The sequence below is a fragment of the Echinops telfairi genome, unplaced genomic scaffold, assembly GCF_000313985.2.
Source record: "Echinops telfairi isolate 266 unplaced genomic scaffold, ASM31398v2 ScPeMD7_18;HRSCAF=68, whole genome shotgun sequence".
NCBI classification, from domain to species: Eukaryota; Metazoa; Chordata; class Mammalia; order Afrosoricida; family Tenrecidae; genus Echinops; species Echinops telfairi.
In genome coordinates this window covers 40,334,286-40,340,285 of record NW_022103915.1, presented here as the reverse complement: position 1 = coordinate 40,340,285, position 6,000 = coordinate 40,334,286, and the positions used below count along the sequence as shown (strand labels likewise).

The following is a 6,000-nucleotide window of genomic DNA, read 5'->3' as shown; positions in this document are numbered from 1 at the left end:
TGTATCCTTTACTCAGTGTCCAAATTTCACATGCTTATGAGGCAATTGAAAATACTATAGCTTGTGTCAATCACAGCTTAGTCTTCAAAGTAAGCTCCTTGCCTTTTAACACTATAAAGAGATCTCATGAAGCAAATTTACCCAGTGCAACATATCTTTTTATCTCTGCTTCCATAAGCCTTAATTGTGGATCCAAACAAGATGAAATCCTTGATAACTTCAATCTTTTCGTCATTTATCATGGTGTTACCCATTAGTCCAGTTGTGAGAATTTTGTCTTCTTTGATTTGAGTTGTAATCCACACTGAATGCTGCAGTCCTTGATCCTTATCAGCAAGTGCTTCAAGTCCACACGTCAAGCATCAACAAGCAAAGTTGTGTCATCGGCATATCACATGTTGTTAATAAGCCTTCCTCCAATCCTGGTGCCACATTCTTCATATACTCCAGCTTCCTTAATTATGTGCTCAGCATTCAAATTGAACAAGTACAGTGTGAGTTCACAATCCTGACACACACCTTTCCCTGATTTTAAACTCTGCAATATTCCTTTGTTCTGTTCCCATAACTGCTTCTTGATCTTGGTACATAAGTTCTGCATGAATATAATGTAGTGTTCTGGAATTTCCATTTCTCTCAAGGCTGCCCATAATTTGTTATGATCCACAGAGTCAGGTGCCTTGGCATAGTCAATAAAATACAAATATCTGTGTGTTATTCTTTGCTTGCAGCCAAGATCCAACTGACACCAGCAATGATATCCCTTGTGTCACATCCTCTTCTCAATCTAACCTGAATTTCTGGTAGCTCCCTGTCACTGTCCTGCTGCAACCATTGTTGGATGATGTTGAGAGAAATTTTATGTGGATGTGATATCAGTGACTTTATTCTGTAGTTTGAACATTCTGCTGAGTCACCTTTCTTTGGAATGGGCACAAATACGAATATCTTCCAGGCAGTCGGCTATATAACTGTCATCCAAATTTCTTGGCAGAGATGAGTGAGTGCTTCCAGAGTTGTATCAACTTGTGGAAACATTTCACTTGATATTTTAAGTTTCTGGAGACTCGTATTTGTAATGCCTTTAGTGTAGCTTGGACTTCTTTCCTCAGCACCAGGAGTTGTTGCTCAGATGCTACCTTTTGATGTGATATGAATATTGACTAGTTCCTTTTGGTACATTGACTATGTGTTCTTTTCATGTTTCCTATGTCATTCAATATTTTATCCTTGGACTCTTTCAAGATTGCAACTTGAGGCTTGAATTTTTGCTTGCGTTCTTTCTATTAAATATCTGCTAAGGGAGTTAAACACTTTTGTGTTTCTAACTCTAGACCTTTTCACATTTCATTATAATACTTGAAACTTTGTCTTCTTGAGCTGCTCTTTGAAATTTTCTGTTCAGTTCTTTGACCTCATAATTTCTCCCATTTGCCTTAGCTTTTCTGTGATTAAGAACAAGTTTCCTAGTCTCTTCTGACATCCATTTTGATTTTTGTTCTTTCTTGTCTTTTTAATGACCTTTTGCTTTCTTCATGAATGACTTCCTTGCTGTCATCCCACACCTCATCAGGCCGTCTGTCATTTTGTCAAGTCTATTCTGGAGATATTCTTGAAATTCAGGTGGGATGTACTCAAGATTCTGCCTCTCATGTACTTCTCTTAATTTTGTTCAGCTTTAATCTGAACTTAGATGTGAGCAAAACCAAACTCAATACCACCAAGTCGATTGCTACCACAGGGACCCTATTGGACAGTTTAAGAGGCTAGAATTCCATATTCAGATGCTCCTGGTGAAGGTACTCACTCTCTGCTGACTCAGGGGGAGGTCCTTGTCTCTTTGCAATAGCCAACCATTCCCTGCATATTTCCATGTGTTTTGGCATCAATCTTCCCCTGGACTCTTTGTCCAAAGGATGTACTCCACTCTTGGCTCTTCTTTCGTAGTGGCAGTAGGTCCCTCTCTTATTTCTCTCTCCTTTTATTTCTTGAACAATAAAAAGTGTTACCTGGCACACTCCAGGGAAACTCCCTGGAGTTTACATCAAATCAGGACTGGTATTTGGATGGTAATGGGATCAGGACTGTGACAGGATTAAGGGCATTGTGTCTCACTCTTAATCCTTTTCACTTGTGTTTTTCCCCCATCAAATCACATCTTGGGTGATTGCATAACTCCAACATTGTATCATTACATAACTGCATGGTCCAGCCAAGTTGACACATGTTTTGGACAAGCATAATTTAATTCAAGACAACAACTGTATATCTGTATCTGTCTTATCTGTCTATAGCTATAGTTTTGTGTCCTTTTTACAAACTCCCATAAATCCCTTCATTTTGTTGCTACTCTAACCCTTTGTCAAAATCACGGTGGATACAAAACTTAGATCAGAGTAAGGGTTTTCTATACAATTCCATTCCATCAGGATTATTTTGTTACAAGCAAAAGTGGCCATGTGATATACTAAATGCTAATTGCTGTTTTTAAATGTTTAAATCATGCCAAACAAATCATGTCTGTGTCATCCAGGGTTTCTTGTTAATATTTTCCTGAGTACTTGGATTGGGATAAAGGGCTTGTACTATGCACTTTTTATAAATGAATAAATAGAAAATGTTAGTAACAAAACAAAAAATCCTTTCCATTAGAATAAATCCGTCTATCTCAAAGAGATGCTGATTTTAAAAAAATGAAAACAAAAACATTCTCTTCATTTTTGAAATACCAGCTTGTTTTTAGACATCTAATTTGTTATGAATACACATACTTTTTCTAACTGTTAACTTTTTCTGATTTTTTTTATAAACAAGATTCTTTGAATGTTGCTGACTTTTTAGTGTTATTTTGGAGCCAAATAGGGCTGCAGGTTGAAGATCTTCACTTTTTGTATACTGTTGACATGCCAAAAAAGTATTTTATTTTATTACTGTCTGCCTTGTGTATGTACAACTTTGTCTTTATGAAACAAAAGTACCAAGCACCATGGGTTTTCTTCCATTCTCTGTGTTGCCTGTGACATACAAAAAATTAATATATTCCTTTTCAGCTTGATTTGAAGCATACTGAGATTTTTGAATTAGACCTAATTTTAGTAATTGCCTTATCTTCTCTTAGGTTTTTATATCCTGTGCTCAAAGTTTTGGAGTGTAATTAAACTCTTCCTTCAGAGCACAGTGGAAAAAGAAAAGTATAACTTCCAAACTGCAGGCCAATCACTTCAACTATTATGTTCCTTCACTGTTTGTTCTTTCAAACAAAAACAAATAAAAGATGATACAGAATGTTAATAATGGAAAAAATTAGTTGTGAGGTACATGAGAATTTTACTGTCTTTGTAATAATTATGTCTATTTGAAAAGTATTCTAAAAGAAAGTTTAATTCATACATATTTTAAAGATAAGTGCTACATTTCTCACAAGTCATGAAATAACAATGTACTTTATTGGTTCTTTCAACCTAGTTAATAGTAAAACTTTGGATCAGCCTTAGAACATTATTTAGTCACAGATCCTTTGATCTTACACAGAAAGCAATTACGTAGCTCTCCAGTACCTATGTGACATCACACTATTGTGGTCTTCTCAGATCTGATGTGGCCATTGCAGCTGGACTGGGAATGCTTACTCCTTAGTAGTTTGCCTTGAGTTTTAAGTCTTGAGTGAAAATTGTCCACAACACTAGTACTGGATTGAGGGAACAACATTGACCAAATCTTCCTGAATTTCACCTGTGTTGTGCCCTTGGATTCTTAAAGGCTCCAACTCTTCATCAGGTTCATGATAGTATCCCTTAGACTTAGATAAGAAGTAAAAGAACCTGCCGTGACACGTTTGAAGACGAAAGGTTTCTGTGTTGCATTTTCCTTCTTCATTGTTTCTCTCGCCATCATTTTACAGTGTCATCATCTCAGCTTTTTGTTTTTAGGGTTCTGTTACAAAGAACAGATGCTATCTCTGGAAAATGGTTGTAGGTTTGGGGTGACTTCTTCCATATAAATTGATAACTGGCTACTTCAATTCCTGCTCTGTGAGAGTACAGATTCTGTTCATAGAAGTATCATCCTCTCTTTCCCTTTGAGACAAGGCTTGGAAAACTCAGGTTACAAAACCTTTGTCAAAGTAGAGTTATATTTGAGGGACAGAGATGCTTTGGGATATTTAACAACAGCTACGTAAATCTGAGCAGAATTGAATCTTTAAAATACAAAAAAAAAAGGAATTCTCACATTAGGTTACACCCACTGTTAGATAGTGAAGCATCTGCTGGCATAATGACACATTATACAATTAGAAAAATGAACTTTCCGATTAAAATTTTGACTGAGTTGTTCTTAAGATAGCCAATATGTAATATGTTCTTTGTACAATTGTGAAAATTATTCATAGCTCTTGTCAAGATTGTGGTTTTGATTTTGTTTGTTTAAGTCCTATGGCAGATGTTAGCAATACATTTAATTCAGGTATTTTACTCAATGGCTTTTACTTCCATAATGAAAAAGTAGATTTTGTCTGTGACATGTAAAACTGGAGCCAGATGGAATCAGTAGTTAAATTACAGTGTTTCCTTTAAGACAATTTGAGTTTGGTTAGGAAAGGAAAGCTTAGAATGCTGGAACGTTGCTGAAATATGCTGTTTCATTCCCTCCATAAAGACCTCAATTTTGCAACTTTGAATTCAGAGGTCATCACATTTATAGATTCTGAGTACTAGAGAGGTTAAAGAACCAGGTAAACATGTGGCGGCTTTCTGGGGACCGAGGCCCTGTGTCATAGAGCAGTGGGACATCGAATCGTGGGTCTTCCGGGCACATAACCCACTCCGTACCAGAGGGATTTAATGTGGAAATCCCACTTGGTGAACTGGACTCAACTTCAACCATACCTGTACCCTTAGGGCTTTAAGACTGAAATTACATGTTGTTTGAAGAAGCAGAGCACAGCTCTACCAAGATTATTGAACTGTAGGCAGGTGGATCATCGTTTGCTTAGTATTTCAATGCCCTACTTGCTGTTTTAAGATATATATTATTTTGGCACACCTGTGACTGACATTGTCAGTGAATATTACTGTAAGTTTAGCCTATCCACCAACTCTCATCATTTGTGCAAATAGTGTCCAGTCACATAAGGACTTACTCTATACAAGTACACAAGTGATATGTAGTTAGCCTACATATTGAACACTTATTTACTCCCCCTTTCTCAATAGTGTTTTAAAAATTAGTACCCTGGACTAATTGATGACATTATAAACAGAAAAGCTCTAGGGAGATGATCGATAAGATTCTCTACTACAAGTTAACGAGGATGTCTCGAAGGTGAGTCAGAGGCAAGTGAAACAAAGACAAAAACATAGATTCAGGAACGAATTTTGACCATGCACTTAATCCTAGCTCCAGTCTAAGAACAACTAGTTCTTATGACATGGCCCTGCTCAATGCTCCCCCTTATAAAGCAAGCATAGAAGATACGGTGCAAAGTGTGGTGAAGAAATTAGATGGTGCCTGGCTATCAGATAGAATAGTGTCTGAGGTCTTAAAGGCTTGTTTCCACACATGCAGCCATCCAAGTGAGATCACATCAACTGAGTCCACATGGAAGAAGCACACCAATATCCATGACCCAAGGATTGTAACATAACCCAAAGCTGGAGGAGGGAACAGTATCCGAGCTTAAATTGTGAGATTCTGGTGTGGAGAAGGCAATGGGTGACAGTGGAAACCTAAAATACATATGCAGGATCTACACAGGGAATTCGTCTCCAGTGATTTCCTTCTAATCATCCTTGAGGGATGGGAATAACTTGGTTGTCAGACAGAGACTATTGGAGAGACGACTATAATACATTAAAATTTGACTTGAACGGTTAAAACTTTGTCACTTGATCTTCCTTCTGATACACTTGGGGCTTGAGCTGGTTTTTAATATTTTCTGTGTTTTTTTTCATATTTGGGGTTTGTTCTATTCTATTTTGTCATTATGAGTAGCTTTCTTGA

The 6,000-nt window shown here is 37.0% G+C and overlaps 1 protein-coding gene across 2 annotated transcripts in view; it reads left to right on the top strand.

Moving 5' to 3' along the window:
* Nucleotides 1-6,000, top strand: part of FUT8 (fucosyltransferase 8) — a 166,790-nt gene that overhangs the window by 99,731 nt on the left and 61,059 nt on the right. The window lies entirely within an intron of this gene.